Below are 15,736 nucleotides of genomic sequence, written 5' to 3' on the forward strand. Positions count from 1 at the left end.
AGAGGAGCTCAGTGCATCATGGGAGGTCTCCCTGCAGTCTAGACCTATAATAATAAGAATAAATTGAATTTGTATAGCGCTTTTCTCGAACTCAAAGTCGCTTTACAGAGCAGATAAAGAAGCATGACAACAAACGGCTACGGATAGGCAGAGGTGAAGAGATGGGTCTTAAAGCGGGACTGGAAAATGGTGAGGGACTCAGAGGTGCGGATCTCATGGGGGAGGGAGTTCCAGAGCCTGGGAGCTGCCCTGGAAAAGGCTCTTTCCCCAAAACTGCGGAGCTTGGACATCGGGATGCAGAGGAGACCGGCTGAGGTTGATCTGAGGGACCGTGAGGGTTGGTAGGGGGAGAGGAGGACAGTGAGGTATGAAGGGGCCAGGTGGTGAATGGCTTTGTAGGTAAGGACCAGGATTTTGTATGTGATCCAATGAGAAATGGGAAGCCAGTGTAGTTGTTTTAGGACTGGAGTGATGTGGTGCCAGGATTTGGAGCAGGTGATGAGTCGTGCGGCTGAGTTCTGGACCAGTTGGAGTCTTTTTATGTAGGTTGAGCTGATACCAAGGAGCAGTGAGTTGCAGTAGTCCAGCTGTAAGGAGATGAAGGCGTAAATGAGTCTTTCAGCAGCAGAAGGTTTGAATGAGAGTCTGATTTTGGCAATGTTGCGAAGGTGAAAGAAGGAGGTTTTAATGACATGATGGATGTGGGGCTCAAGGGAGAGGGTTGAATCAAAAATCAAACTGAGGTTGAGGGCCTGGGGAGATGGGGAGACAATGGTGCCGTCGATGGTGAGAGTGGGATTATTGGCTTTGCTGAGAGTGGATTTGGAGCCTATGAGGAGGAATTCTGTTTTATTGCTGTTTAGTTTGAGGAAGTTGTGTTGCATCCAGGTTTTAATAGCTGACAGACAGCAGTTGATGTGGGAGAGGGGGGATTGTCGGGGTTTAGTACTGAGGTAGATCTGGGTGTCATCGGCATAACAGTGGAAGTTCAGGCTGAAGTGGCGGAGTATCTGACCAAGGGGGAGGATGTTAATGATGATGAGAAGGGGGCCGAGTATGGAGCCTTAGGGAACGCCTTGGGTGACTGTGACTGTAGCAGTGGTATGGTCTTGAAGAGAGATGTAGTGGGATCTGTTGGAAAGGTAGGAACAGAGCCAGGTGAGTGCAGTACCTTCGATACCAAGGTCTTTGAGTCTGTTGAGCAGGACGTTATTGCTCACGGTATCAAATGCTGCACTCAGGTCAAGAAGAATAAGGATGTTAAGGGAACCGGTGTCAGCGGAAGTGAAGAGGTCGTTGAAGACTTTGAGGAGAGCAGTTTCTGTGTTGTGGGGGTGGGGGAGCGAAAACCAGATTGGAAAGGTTCAAATTGGTTATTGGCATGAAGATGAGTTTGTAATTGTGAGGCAACTATACGTTCAAGGGTTTTAGACAGAAAGGGGAGGTTGGATATTGGGCAGTAGTTATTAAGGGAAGAGGGATCCAGACCAGGTTTTTTAAGGACTGGGTGACAACTGCGGTATTGAAAGCAGAGGGGACAGTGAGGAGTTAAAGAGGTTAGTGAAGTAGGGGGAAAGGACGGGGAGGCATGACTTCCAGAGTGGAGTAGGGAGGGAGTCAAGTGAGCAGGTAGTGGGTTTGGAAGAGCTGATGAGTTTAGAGATTTCAGGAGTGGTGACCAGATCAAACTTGGAGAGGAGGCAGTGTGGAGGAGGAGGAGGGAGGTCAGGTGGGATAGGGGGAAGAGGGTCCGCAGTAGGTGCTGGAGTAGATACTGGGAGGTCAGATGCAGGGGATAGAGATTGATAAATAGTGTTGATCATATCAGCGAAAAAGTGAAGGAAAACCTGTTAAAGGTGACGGTTTTTGTTTTAAGGGGGGCCAGAGTGTTAAGGGAGATACACAAAGCGGAGTTGAGGTGGTTTTTGAGATCATCGGGTGAGGTGAGAGTTGAGTCCAGGTGGAGAGTGGTGGAGAGCAGATCAGAGAGATGCTGGGGATCAATGGATTTAAGGTTGCGGAAGGTGATTTCTCTGAGGAGGCAGGGGTGTGCGGTTGGAGAAGGAATTGTGAACCGTATCAGTTTGTGATCAGATAGCATAATAACCAAGAGAGGCCTGAGCCAGCACCAACCATAAGGTTGCACTAATCAAAGAGGATCAACATGTTAGCATTGTCACTGTGAGCATGTTAGCAAATTTAGCTCCATGCACTGCATGTTTGCAGACTTTGTCTAGTTGAAGGACTTGACACACTTAATCCCTTAAAGGTCTAGTGTGTAATATTTAGGAGGATCTATTGTCAGAAATGCAGACTGCAGGCCTCAATTTTCAATTCCAATTTTTTTCCCGTATCCAATTTTTTTGTTTGACAGTTCACATTATTGTTCAAATGTGACCCATATCAGACTCCCAGTGTGAACTGTCCATGGCCTGAAGAACACCACGCCACGCTGTTGTAAACAAGGAGCCACAGAGGTTAGCCCCGGTTAGCTCTTAATTGCTAACCCTCCCAATTTTCAAGAGACACTCCCGCATTTTAGTGTCCTCTCAAGGGTCACATTTCTCCTGAATTATGACAAGTGTACACAAATTTCTGTTCTTGTCATTACAGTTTCTGGCACTGTACAACGCAACTGAAACACAATCTCTCTCACTGTCTCTCGCTCTGTCTCTCTCCACTATGTATGCACGGACAAGTATCATGCCCATTACTCAGAAGAAAGGTCGCGGTCCGGTGGATTTTAGGTGTCAGAAAGTGAATCTGGGAGCAGTTGATAGCGAGGTAGAGTAGAAAGAGAGCCACATGTTTAATTATTGCTTTTGTGGAGATTTTTCGTTCACCGTGGCCCAAATCTGAACTGGAAAAGATAAGATTCCATGTGACTTGGCCTGTTCACACTGTCATAAAAAGATCAGATCTGAGTCACATATGAGCAAAAACGTGGTGTATGAAGACCTTACATAATGAACCGTTTAGGTCAAGTCTGCCTATAGTCGACTGATAGTCAAATCATGTGTGTTTTTGTGCACGGCGATTGCGAGCCGGGGGGGCGGGTTATCTTGAGAAGCTGCAGAGTTGCAGTCTCTATTTATTCAACTTGCACTGTAAATTTCTAAGCTAAGCTGAGGCTTTTTGAAGACCCTTTTCTCTCTCTCTCTCTCTGTCTCTCTGTCTCTCTCTCTCTGATTGCCGGTCTTGTGCAGAGTTTTGCGCGTATGACGTGCTGCCGACAACTACATGCACGTCGCAGTTCCTCGCGGGTCTATTTCAAGTAGCGGGCTGCCAAAAAACGATAAAATATTCTTTATGTGGTTCATCAACAGTGATAAATTATCCGAAAGTCCCGCGAGGTGCGAACAACTCGGCACAACACCAGTGAAGCTGGGGCTCCGTCTCTTCTGCCCCTACACACATACACTCTAGGCCTCCACATGCGCAGTGGATTTATTTACAGATTTTAAAAACAATTACTGAAATTTTTATTCTTTTCAAATGTTTATTTACAGCATTAAATGTTGAAATGTATATTGTTATAGGCTGTATATTAACTTATTGGGAGAAAACTATGTAAAATCAGACACTGAGCACCCCCATATCGGCAAAATGGCATGATCCTTGTTTCGCTGCGAAGCTTCGACTGAGAGATTGACAGTCGAATCAGGCTCTGCCCATCGAAGCATCGAATCTTCGCCTGGCACACTTCTCCACAGAGCGTGTTTCGTCACTAAGTTGAATACGTACAAAAACAAGCAGAAGTAGTAGTAGTAGTAGAACTAGTCATCTGGTTTGTTAGAAGTAAGAAGAAAAGTTAAATTTGGACAAATAGAGGACTACACATATTATTTAACATGAGAGCCAGCAGAGCGTGTCGGCCACCATAACTTCTTCTCCACTGCTGGAAAGTGAGGGGTGAGCAGTGACTGATTTCATGTGGTGTTGGAATAATCTGATTTTTTTTTTCCTCCTTAAATCTTTATTGCAAAAAGAGAAATAAAGTGTACATGGAACATAAAGAAGCATACAGAACAGTATACAAATATATAAGAAGACACAAATATTTAAACCTTTGCCAGGTGTGGTCTATATTTAAAGGTATTAAAACAGTTTTCAGCCTTTTTGTTGTTGGCTTTAGAAATTCAGAGTCACTGCAGCTGCACAATAACTTAACATTAGGTACTGTTCAGAGGTAGGAGACTCGAGTCTCATGACTAGACCGAAGTCAGACCTGAGTCGTAAATTTGAAGACTTGAGACTTGCTTGACTTAAACAGATAAGACTCGACTTGACTTTGACTTGGTTTTCATTACCTGAAACAGAGGACTGTTGATGTTTGCAGGATAATCCCGAAACCATGTGTGCTTACACGGAGCAATCCAGTTCTCCGGAACCAGCAACATGGAAAAAGGCTGACATGTGACATGTAATATAACATAGATATTCAAGGATTATGTTGTCGATGACGATAAGAATAAAAGAATAGCTGTGTGCAAGGTCTGCAGCTCAAAAATCAGTGACACGACCACAATAACATCTAACTTCATCCGTCTGTACAGAACCCATAAAGAAAGGTATGTTATGTGACTGTGGCTTTTACAGCTAACTTATAGGCTTGTCCAACGCATAGAAAGCTAGCTTTAAGTTTAAGCTATACCCAGTTGCAAGTTTAGTAGGAAAACAGAGCTATAACGAATGCAGTCTAATACACTAGTTCTGTAATAAATCTTGGCTTTAAGATTCAGTATTGGTTTAAACTATTTTAGAGAGCTATTGATTCAACTGTGTGCTCATTTTGTTTGGCTGCACTTTGGTGCTGTTGTAATTTTATGTTATGGTTACTGACACGTGTTTCTATTACTCTGTTTTTCTACCCCATTTCAATAATCAGTGGAGCTAATAGTAGGCTAAATAATAGAAACACCTTTGTGTATAGTTCAATACAGTGTGACCAGAGAACAGAAACACTACATCTTCCAGAATGATCATACAGTTGAATTTCCACCTTTCTAATTCCTAAAAATTTCATATGACTCATAGGTGTCATTTACACTGGGGACGCTGGGAACACATTTTGAAATGGTTGATTTTGTCCCCATCACTTTTTGAAAGCATTTTTGAAAAATAGCACCAACAGATGCTAAAGGAAAATGCTTTGAGATTATCTATTTGAACAATAAGAAAACATGCAATACTTTTTATATGTAGAAGGAACAAATGTGCAATGTCCAAAAAAAGTAACTTAAGGTAAAAAACAAACAAGCTGCTATATTGGAGCAGAAAATGTCTGCAAAATACAGGAAAAAAAGTGTTTAATGCTCCAATGTTCTGCGGGACGACCTCCAGAACTCTATCTAAGCCCTTATGTCCCCGCCACTTTTCAACACAAAGTGACGCCCTTGATATGACTTGACTTGTGAGTTGCTTGTCCCCAGCAATGACTTGACTTGACATGCTTGATTTTCATCACAGTAACTTGGAACTTGCTTGTGACTTGGGATCACTCTGGTACTGTTATCTGCTGACATCAGACTTTGAGAGGAGGGAACAAAAGTTTACCTGACTACTGTTCCTGAAAGTCACTCTCATTGAGTTTTTTCTCTTCTTTCTCTATCCCAGAAGGATAGTCCCTCTTCATCCTCTCATCAACGTTGAAAACACTTGCTTTCACTTTTGACACGAGAGTGAAGTGGGGCCCTCCGGAACTGCGCGAGAGTGACTACTACCACTGCGTATGCCGGTGTCGTATCAGCTGGGTGTAGTATCCAATACTTATGCATTTGACTCATAACAGTTCAAAATAGCACTGTAGCAGCAAGACAGAGGGTCAGTGGCCTTTGGGGAGGTGTTCTACGGGGAGAGCAGTGATTGGTGGTTATGTAGTTTGAAGGGACTGAACCCTTCTATAGAATTTGACCTCTAACCCCTTGTTTTGTTACCTCAAGATAGAACTGTACCCTTCTATGGGCTTGACCTTTTACTTTGCAGACTCAAACCCTTCTATGGTACCTAAACATATCCTATATAAGCTATGTTTGATGTACAGAGAGACAGTGGCCATCGGGCTGGGTCACTCTCCAAGCTGCTGCAGAGCTTGTAATTGATGCTGAACTCTTTGATTTAATAAACTTTTATGATCAACAACAGCGTCAAGCGGGTTTCTTCTCAACACATCATCGTAGCATTATTGTTCAGACACCACATGGGCGAAGTTGATTTGCGCTGAGTTGGCATTATTAGTTATACATGTATTTTTTAATGCTGCGCCACTCAAGTGTGCTGCGTGCTGATAATGATGGAACGATTTCTCGTGCGGAATGTAACATAGTAAAAACGAGTAAAAACTCATTATTTGGCTTAGAAATGTAGCGAAGCGAATGTAAAATGATGCATCAACTAAAAATACTCAAGTAAAGTACAAATCCCTAAAAATTAAGGATTTTTACTTTGTTACTTTTCATCACTGGAGAAGCCCTCGGGGCATCTCTACTTTATGTCCTCTCATGATGGACTGAGGGGTGACTGGATCTACAGTGACTCATTATTACCTCTTGAGGCACAAAGTGGTGTTATAAGACAGAATGGGCCAGGGCTAGCAGTTTAGCATGCTAATTTCCGTAGATATCTCTGCAACACAACACTGTACGTCTTTGACATGACTTCAGAACTACATTCTGTTGATCATGTGAGTTCATTTTGGGAATGTTTTAAACAACAATTCTGGCCAAAGCATTGTACCTTTTAAAGAGGAACTCCAGCAGCTCAAGAGAGACAAGCAGGCCCTGGCACCTGACCTCAGAGGAAGTCTCGAAGCAAGACATGCTCAGTTAGCAAAAGGCAAGGAGGATGGTGTGAATAGAAAAAGGAACTTTAACAAGTTCAAAGCCTGACAGACTCATTCTCTCTCTCATCAGTCCCCACAATGGAAAGTACAGAGACACAGGAGTGGGACCACACATCAATGACGTCACTCCATAAATTTCCATAAATATCTACACAACGCACTTCCTCTTCTTCGCTCTCGCATTCCACACCCCTCCCGCCCACCCCTTTCTCTGTCCGGTCTCCTCATCTCCTTCCTCTACATAGAGATATATGGGGGTCCGTCATGCCAGTGCGCTACGGCGGATTTCCGTATCGTAGCTTCCCCACAACGCTTTTGAATATCTATTCAGCTACTGCAAGCATCATACATCTTCTGTTTGTTTAGCAATAAATCATTTATTCGTATCTGTTGATTGTGGTCCTTGCTAGTGAAAGACGCTGCTGAAGCAGTACGGAAGATGGCCGAGCAGGCCAGTTGGGAATTCCCTGACACTTGCATTGTGGTCTCCACCCTGCTACCTAGGACAGACACCCCTTCTCATGTCATCCATGACATAATTATGACACCACTGTTCAGCCTGGACCTCCTAACCCCCACGTACCCACCACCTCACCACTGAGAAGCACAACCAGACCAGGTTACCTTCCCCCTCCTTAGCCCCTGCCCACCGATCCCCTTTACAGCAGCAGAGATATGCAGCGTCCCCTGCCCCTTGTCCCTTGTCCCCCTCCGCACCCACAGCTGCAGAGCTATGCTGCAGTTGTAGCCCAGCCTACTTCCACAGTACCTCCCCCTGCTACCTCTGAGCTGGGAGGCATCAGGGAGATGCTGCTCATTCTGTGCACCTGGCTTTTGGTCAGCTAAGACACATAAACAGAATGATAAAAATAGTCATAGTCAGTACACTGGTAACCCAGAAACAGACTCTGACACAGGCAGTTGAAAGATTAAAACTAAAATTGTTTATTTTAAAAGGAATGAGGGAAGAAGGCAGAGGAAGAGGGTGGTGAGCAATGGCGTAGACAGAGCAGGCTGAATGATTGAGGTTGTGCGTTTGGCTGGTGTTGGTTTGGCGTTGCAGGCTGAGAGTAGTTGCAGGCAGGTGAACGTGGTCCTGAAGCATAAGGGCAAACAGGATTAAACAATCAAACATACAACGGGATTTCAACTAGAAGACTAGGAATTCACAAGAAAGGCCTGAGCATTACAACTACAGAAGCTGAGTACATCTGGCAATGAGTGACTGAAGAATCAGGTACGTAAACTGCTGGGCTGATGAGCAGATGAAAGGAGGGTGTGCAGGTACCGGGGAGCCCAGGGGAGAGTGAGTCATCGCCACACCCGCAACACACTTAAGTCTCTTAACTGCATCCACGTTTCCCTCACTTGCATCTTTACCATGTGAGGAGAGAAGGAACGAGGAAATATACATTTAGAGAAATGAGACATCATTTCCTCTAAAGCGGTGTCCATTTCTGATGATGACGGTCGGCTCTAACAACTGAGACTTTTGATGGAGTTGTGTCCGCACACATATGCACCATGCTGATTCTAACAAAGGCACATAGTTATCACTGCCAGAGCAGCATTGCTTTCTTCACTGTAGCAGTTACCTGTTTAACAAACACATGCACATGAAGAACAACCTTCAGTGTTTATACGGTGTCCTGCTCAGAGGCACAGAATCATTTCTTTATATCATTTATTCATTATAAGCATCTATATTAATATTATGGTTGTGTATTCATTATTGAATAACTAAGAATATGTCTAAGATGGTGTCTTTTGAACATTGGAAATAATTTTTTAGGCTAAATGTTTCCGGGGACATTGAAATGATGAAGGCTAACTCATCAATCAAAGCCGGTGCTCAGGAATGATCAGCCTCACATGTGACTGAATGGAAATAACAATAAATGATGTAAAAAGTGTTTCTTGCTGACACACAGGATCTCACTTTAATTGTCTCCATAATAAAAGTTAATGGGGGAAAAAAGAGATCATAAAAAGAACAATCTTTCTATTAAATGAAGAAAGTTGTTTGTGGTCCTTTTGTTGTTCAGACCTACAATGAACACAGATTTTCAGCTAGATGCTGAATCAGAAAACAAATCAAAAACAAAACCTATGTCACCAAATACCCTAACTTTAAGTGCATCAAAATAAACTAAAAAATACAACAGTTATGCCGTGTAACAAAAGAAACCACTGTATTTTTGTATTTCTAAATGACTAAAAATACTTTCCCAACGTACCATGAAATCACTTCGCAAACCTTCTGTCTATCAGCCTATTTGATCTATTCATCACCAGTACTCTGACTGAGCTGATTAAGTGACCAGTGTTTGTGAGCAACAGCTCTTCCTTGCTTCCTGAGTCATGTTATAAACCTGAAATATGCAACCAGTTAACAGATCATATATTTACATCTCCCTGTGATCACAAAGATTAGTTTTAAAGTAACCAGCAGTTTAATGTTTAACAGTTTGAGATTCCTCATAATTGTATCGTAATTTAGTTAGTTGGCGTTTGGTAATGAAGGGCCTACTTTGCATCACCTGAGCTACAACAAACACCAGTGGTGGATGGGTTGGCACCCTGCTGTTTAATGGCGTTGCAATAAATTATTCTGATTAATAATGCATTTAACAATTTACACCATCTCGTGGCATTAGAAAGTAATGTAAAACCAACAAAAACTTAACATAGGCTGCAAGTAGCAAGCTAACATAAACTGTGAGGGCTGCTACTCAGGTCAAATAGTTAGAACATTACGTAAATTGATAAAAATTTTGCCTAGGCTAATAAAACAAAAGGAACTGTTAAGAATTGTAGCAATTTATGCTAAATGGAAATGGAAATCTGGAAACCTGAACCTGAATTACTGAATAGGCACCAATCAGAGGCCGTGATTTATGATGTCATCATGTAGACTTCTACAAAATACAAGACTCGTTTACATCAACCCTATTAAATACAAATAACAAAATCCTACTTTGTATTTGAAATATGAATTTTAAATTCATGCATCATAAATACTGGCCACTCCTGCACCCAGTATATTCTCCTTATATTGAAGAAGACATTTTTTAAACTGTACAACAAGAAATTGTGTGTTTCCAGCACAGGGAAATGTGCTTCTAACTGGAGATCTGAATGGGTCAACAGGAAATGAACCCTGATGTCATCTACCCCCAGGGCAACAACCAAGTGTTTGGTCAGTCTCCACTGTTTTCCACACCAACCATCACCCATTGAACAACTATGACTCAGAAATAAGTGGCAGGGAGGAAGAGCATCTGTGTCGGGTGTTAGGCTTGTACACAGTTAACAGTAGATTCTAGGGAGAGTCACATACGCCTCAGCTCTGTAGTAGACTATGCAGTCACTGACATGGACCCCTCCACTATGAGTGCAATCAGACAAATGGTTTGATCAAGAATGCAAGACCATCAGAAAAGATCTGAGAATAATCGTAACCCAAACAACCCAGCCATACGCATTAGGTACAATGAAATAAACAAATATAAATGCACAATTAGGAGAAGAAAAAAAACTAAATTGTACTCACATGAAACTTGAAGATGTGGAAAATGACATTAATCAAAATCAATTCTGGGATATGTGGAACAACAAAGCAACACAAAGCAACCACAAGCACTCCCATCCAAAATGGTGAAATCTGGAGAGCACATTTAGAAAATCTGTATAAAGACATACCAATAAATCTAATTAATTCAATTAAAATAAAAAAGCATTAGAAGAAACAGTTAAAGACAACCAAAACCCCCTTGATTTCCAAATTACTCTCAGGCCAAGGAAAGCTTGTGGTCCGGACAGCATTAAAAACTAAATGCTCAGTGCAGCAGCCCAGAGGAGCAGGGTGCTGCAAGATGTTCAATATTCTATTGTCCCAAACTGCTTTCCCAATACCAATCAGAATAAACCAAATTATAACAATGTTATCCAGCCCTAAAAAGAGATTATGAATTGTCAGAATATCTCTCTAATGTTAGAGATAGAAAGCAGAGGCCAAGTGCAGACTCAGTGGCACAAACTGGCAATTCAAAAGGAAAACACAAGAATGAATGGCAACCAAAAGACAACAGAATATGTGGTCACTGAGAAGGAAACAGGGCATATCTTGCTGTTCAATATGTATCAGCATTCCATAACCTGAGGGACAGTGAGTGACACACAGCACACGCATGCACACGTTTTTATTTTACACTTGCTTCAGCAATGTATTGTCTGTTTGCCGTGCCGATAAAGCCCAATTCAAGTATGTATTTATATATACACCTACTTTTTTTTATATACTTGTCTATTCTTTCACCTTCTTTTGTTCAGCTTTGTCGTCTGTGTTCTTAGCTGTTCTTTTTTAGCTGTTATATTATTTCTGTGCAAGTACATTGAGAGCAGTGAAGAACCGGAGTCAAAGCGGATTCTGATACATGGGGCCATTGGTGCTTTGAGCTACATGCTAACATCCGCATGCTATCTTGCTCACACCAACGATGCTAACATGCTGATATTTAGCATGTCTACCATGTCTACCTAGCATGTTTACCATGTTCACCACCTTAGTTTAGCATGTTAGCATGAAAGCACTAAACATAAAGTATAGTTAAGGCTGATGGGAATGTCATTATTCATAGTTGGAATTATGATCTGATGCTGACGCTTGATGAAAAGTTAGGAGTAACCAGAGTCATTAGGATTTATCCTCTGGGGACCAAACATTTAAAAACATTTCATGACAAAGTTGTTGAGATATTTCAGTTTGGACCAAAGTGCAGGGCCGACTGATCAACACTGTCAGCTGTAGAACCAGACTGCAAAATCTAGGTCTCAAAATGATGTCTCCTGCCTCCGCTGTAGAATCCAAGCAACACAGAGATGCACATCACAGTTAACACTGTTTAACAAAAACTCACGCTAAAGAACAAAAGCAAGAAATGGTACAGAACTTCACTAGATGTAGCCTGAGATCACTTGCTGCAGTGAAGATGGTTTTGGGAAAGAGGAAATAGATGTGTAGATGACAGATAGTTTTCTTGGGGTGGGGTTTGCTTCGCATTCTCCTGAAGATTTAAGGGCATGTAGATTGCAGAAAGGCAAGAGTATGTATCAGGCTGTTCAAAATGATTTACCTCTACAGAGCAGAACCCCATCAAGTATAGCAGCAATCTTTTTCTAGCGCTCAGGAGCAAGACCTGTGAATCTGAAATGACATTTGTCCCAATCTGACATGGCATTTGCCCCAAACAAACCCTGAAGCCAAGTGTCACATCATTCAGAAAGAACACCATAATAAGCCCTTTGGAGCCAGTTCACAGGGTACCCTACTGTGGCCCAAACCTGGCACAATTTAGAGTGTCATTTTGCATGCTGGCCTCTCATCCATACAGATAATCATCAGTGTTGTTTCTATGGTGATGAGTTAGGAGACCATTTGCATGCCGGCCTCTGCAGTCGGAGGCCCATCTGTCCATTGGAGCACTTTCTAATTTATGTTGGTTGTTCTTGTCATCGTTGTCAACACACAGTAGCCCCCCACCACCACCACCACCACCCACACACACACACACACACACACACACACACACATTCCTCAGTGGAAGTGACAGCAGACGAGCTTTGGAACTTAGAGAGCAATCCATCATGGGTGAAACTATGAGCCTGAGGTGATTCTTGACAAATACATACACATGGCAAATATATATTATACATATTCATAAATACCTTCTTGAAACATTTTTACATAATTTGTATTTTCTCTACTGCTTGTAGAGTACACAGAGTACAAAAAAGACAGTTCTTAAGAAAGCCTTTTTCCGCCAACATTTTCTGGAAAAGTTATTTGAAAGAGCAAACTCTAAATACTAAGAACGATTTACTTCAAACAACACGTCGGACAAATTATTTTGGTTATTTATGATTCGTAGAAAGAGGGGGGAGAAAAACCCTTAATACCTTTTTGTGTTATTTGTGAGATAAACCATGCAGCCGATCCATAGGTAAGAATTTGAAATATAAAAGTATTTTTTCAGAAAACCGCACGTTGGCATCTTCAATCTGGTTTTCCCACCCACAACTTCACTGTTTTGGCTGATTCTTACTGCTCTCGTAGCGTCGTGTTTGGCAGCGGGAGGCAGCTGTTATCAGCAACAAAGAAAACTCACAAAAACTCACTGTACATGTCTGCTCAGCACCAAACAGCAGACTGACAAAGTTAGCGACTATAGCTAAAGAGTCCGATATATCATCTGCTGGAGATCAAGCCAAAGCAAAAATAAATAAATATTCCATTCCTTTCACTTGGTAGACACTTTTGTCCAGAGCGATTTGCCTTTTTCACCATACATATAGACATGGAGCTATTTGGGGTTGAGTATCTTGCTCAAGGACACGTGGACAGGAGGAGCTGGGGATCAAACCAGTATGATGACACAAAGGATTGAACCACCACAACTGCTGGCCAACCCGCCCTACCAGCAGCCAGCAACCTCTATCTGCGAATTCTGCAATCCTCCTCTTGGTGAGACAAGGTGGTTATCAACACCCCAGAGATTAATTAACGCTAGTAGGTGGTAAAATTTCACAACTCTTAGTACAAAACTCAAAGCAGATATTCACAAAGGCTGTTTTTTTAACATGTAATCACATGTTCAATTGTTCAAAAGTTCAACACACAAAAATACAGAGTAACTTTTTCAGTAGTAGTAGTAAGTAATTGTCTTTCACGATACAATGCTCACAATACTTTTAAAATGCTTCTCTTCTGATTTGCATAAAAACCTTTGACTAACACTTAAATCAAACTGCTCTTAATGGTTAATCACGGAACTGTTTGGTAAACCTATAGATTTTAAATTGGTTTGTCAGCTATATAAAATGTGTTTGTATGAACATCTAAATTACATGTAACCACACATAATGAATAGCCTACTAATTATTGCTAATGGATTTCACCTAGTGGTAACCACAATTGGTCACCCAATAAAAGGCTGTGTCAACACTGGCAATTTCCTTAGGAAGAGCTGGTGGACAAGGGATCCTTCAGAGAGGTGGGCATGGGCACCAACCGTGAGGTCAGGGAGGCGGGCATAGGGCCCATCAAATGGTTGGTTGTCAGAAAGAGGGAGGCAGAACTGTTGTCTGTAGTGATCATGTGGTGAACTGAGGTTTTACTATGGCAGAGGGAGCTGTGGCTCAGGAGGTAGAGCGGGTTGAAACATAGCAGGAGGTTGAAGTATCCTTTGGTAAGATACTGAACCCCAAATTACCTCTGGTGGTCCACCAGTGTGTGAATGTTAGTTTCTGTTGGAGCACTTACTCAGTGTGTGAATGCAGATGTAGTGTAAAAGCTCTTTGAGTGCTCGAAAAGACTAGAAAGGCGCTATACAAATACGGAGCATTTACAGAGGCTGCCAGATTAGTTGATCCAAATCTAAAAAGATCAACTGTCAATTCTATCATCCAAACTTTTCAGCAAGAAAACTGGTAAGTTTGTAGGATATCTTTTATTTTGATATTTAACCTTTATTTAACCAGATGATCTCATTGAGATTTTTCAAGAGAGACCTGGCGAAAACGGCAGCATATTGACAGAGTGGAGTTACAGATACGAACACCAGACACACCCACAACAAGCAAAGGACATTCAACAAAAACTCTTAAGATGGACAAATAAACAGTATAACTTTAAGACCAATTAAAAGTACAATTTGTACATAGGTTTAAAGGAAGTTGTTATTTCAAAAGCAGTGACAACAATTTATTGCTTCTGGTTCCAAGTCTTTCATTCGGTGTTTAAATTCAACAAAGGAGATCAGAGATATACTCTGCTTTGCCACTTACAGTTCTGTAAATTGTAATGCATTTAAATTCATCAAACGTGTTACAGAGTTCTTACAGCATGATGTCAACGGTATACTCAATTCTATGCTTAGAATGGACAGAAAACCCCATAGTGGTTTCCTGACTGACCAGCAGGAGTGGACAGGCAGGGAATACTACTGCCAGAAATAAAGCAGGCAATTGAGGAGAACAATGACACCTTTGCCAATGTGGCATCCATCAGCCTACCAACCGTAAGGAGTCACCTATGTGACAATGTGGGAGGATGTCTTCTTTGATCATAACATATATGATTACATATCGGATGGATATTATGGAAATGACAGACTCTGTAAATGTTGGGAAATGTGAAAACTGTGTAATTGGTCTTTTACAGTATCCACAGCACTTCTAAGGCGATTTCAAACATGTATCTTGCATTGTTGGTTATTGGATTCACTGAGTTAAAAGGACTAAACTGAAAAGATATCATGTTGTGTTTTGGTTGATTAAACCATCTGTTCTCATGAAATTTCACGAGAAACTTATATTTTAATCAATGGTTGTGTGGTGAGAGATGTTTACAATCCAAATGAATGCACGATGGCAAGTTTTGAATGAAAGACTGGTTGTGCTACAAGTGTGATGAGTTTGGAGTTATGTACTAAGAGCTGTGAAATTTTACCACATGCCTGCAACAATAGTACCAAAGCGAAGGTTGTGGGTTTTAATCCCACTGAGGTCACATAAAAATATCATGACTTAGGGTAGTAATTCTAAAGTTTGCAATCTCAACATATCAGGAAAAATAAATACATACATGTATCTTAAGCAAATGGTCCAGTGATGATCAATTCAGAACATAATGTATTTCAATGTGAAACATGTCTTCCTACATATTTTTTGGACTTAATGACAGATGTAGTTATAGTTGTGAAAAAAGGTTTTTTTTGATGATCTGTTGTGTTTTGTACCAAGTGTGGGAAATAATACCATAGTAACAGACAAAACCATCTGTAACCATCATTTAAATCTTTTATTGTAAAACCGAAAAATAGTTCAGGTAAAGCT

Source organism: Micropterus salmoides, unplaced genomic scaffold, assembly GCF_014851395.1.
Source record: "Micropterus salmoides isolate LMB-PRFRI ecotype aquatic unplaced genomic scaffold, ASM1485139v1 Ms_hic_scaffold_20, whole genome shotgun sequence".
Classification (NCBI taxonomy): Eukaryota; Metazoa; Chordata; class Actinopteri; order Centrarchiformes; family Centrarchidae; genus Micropterus; species Micropterus salmoides.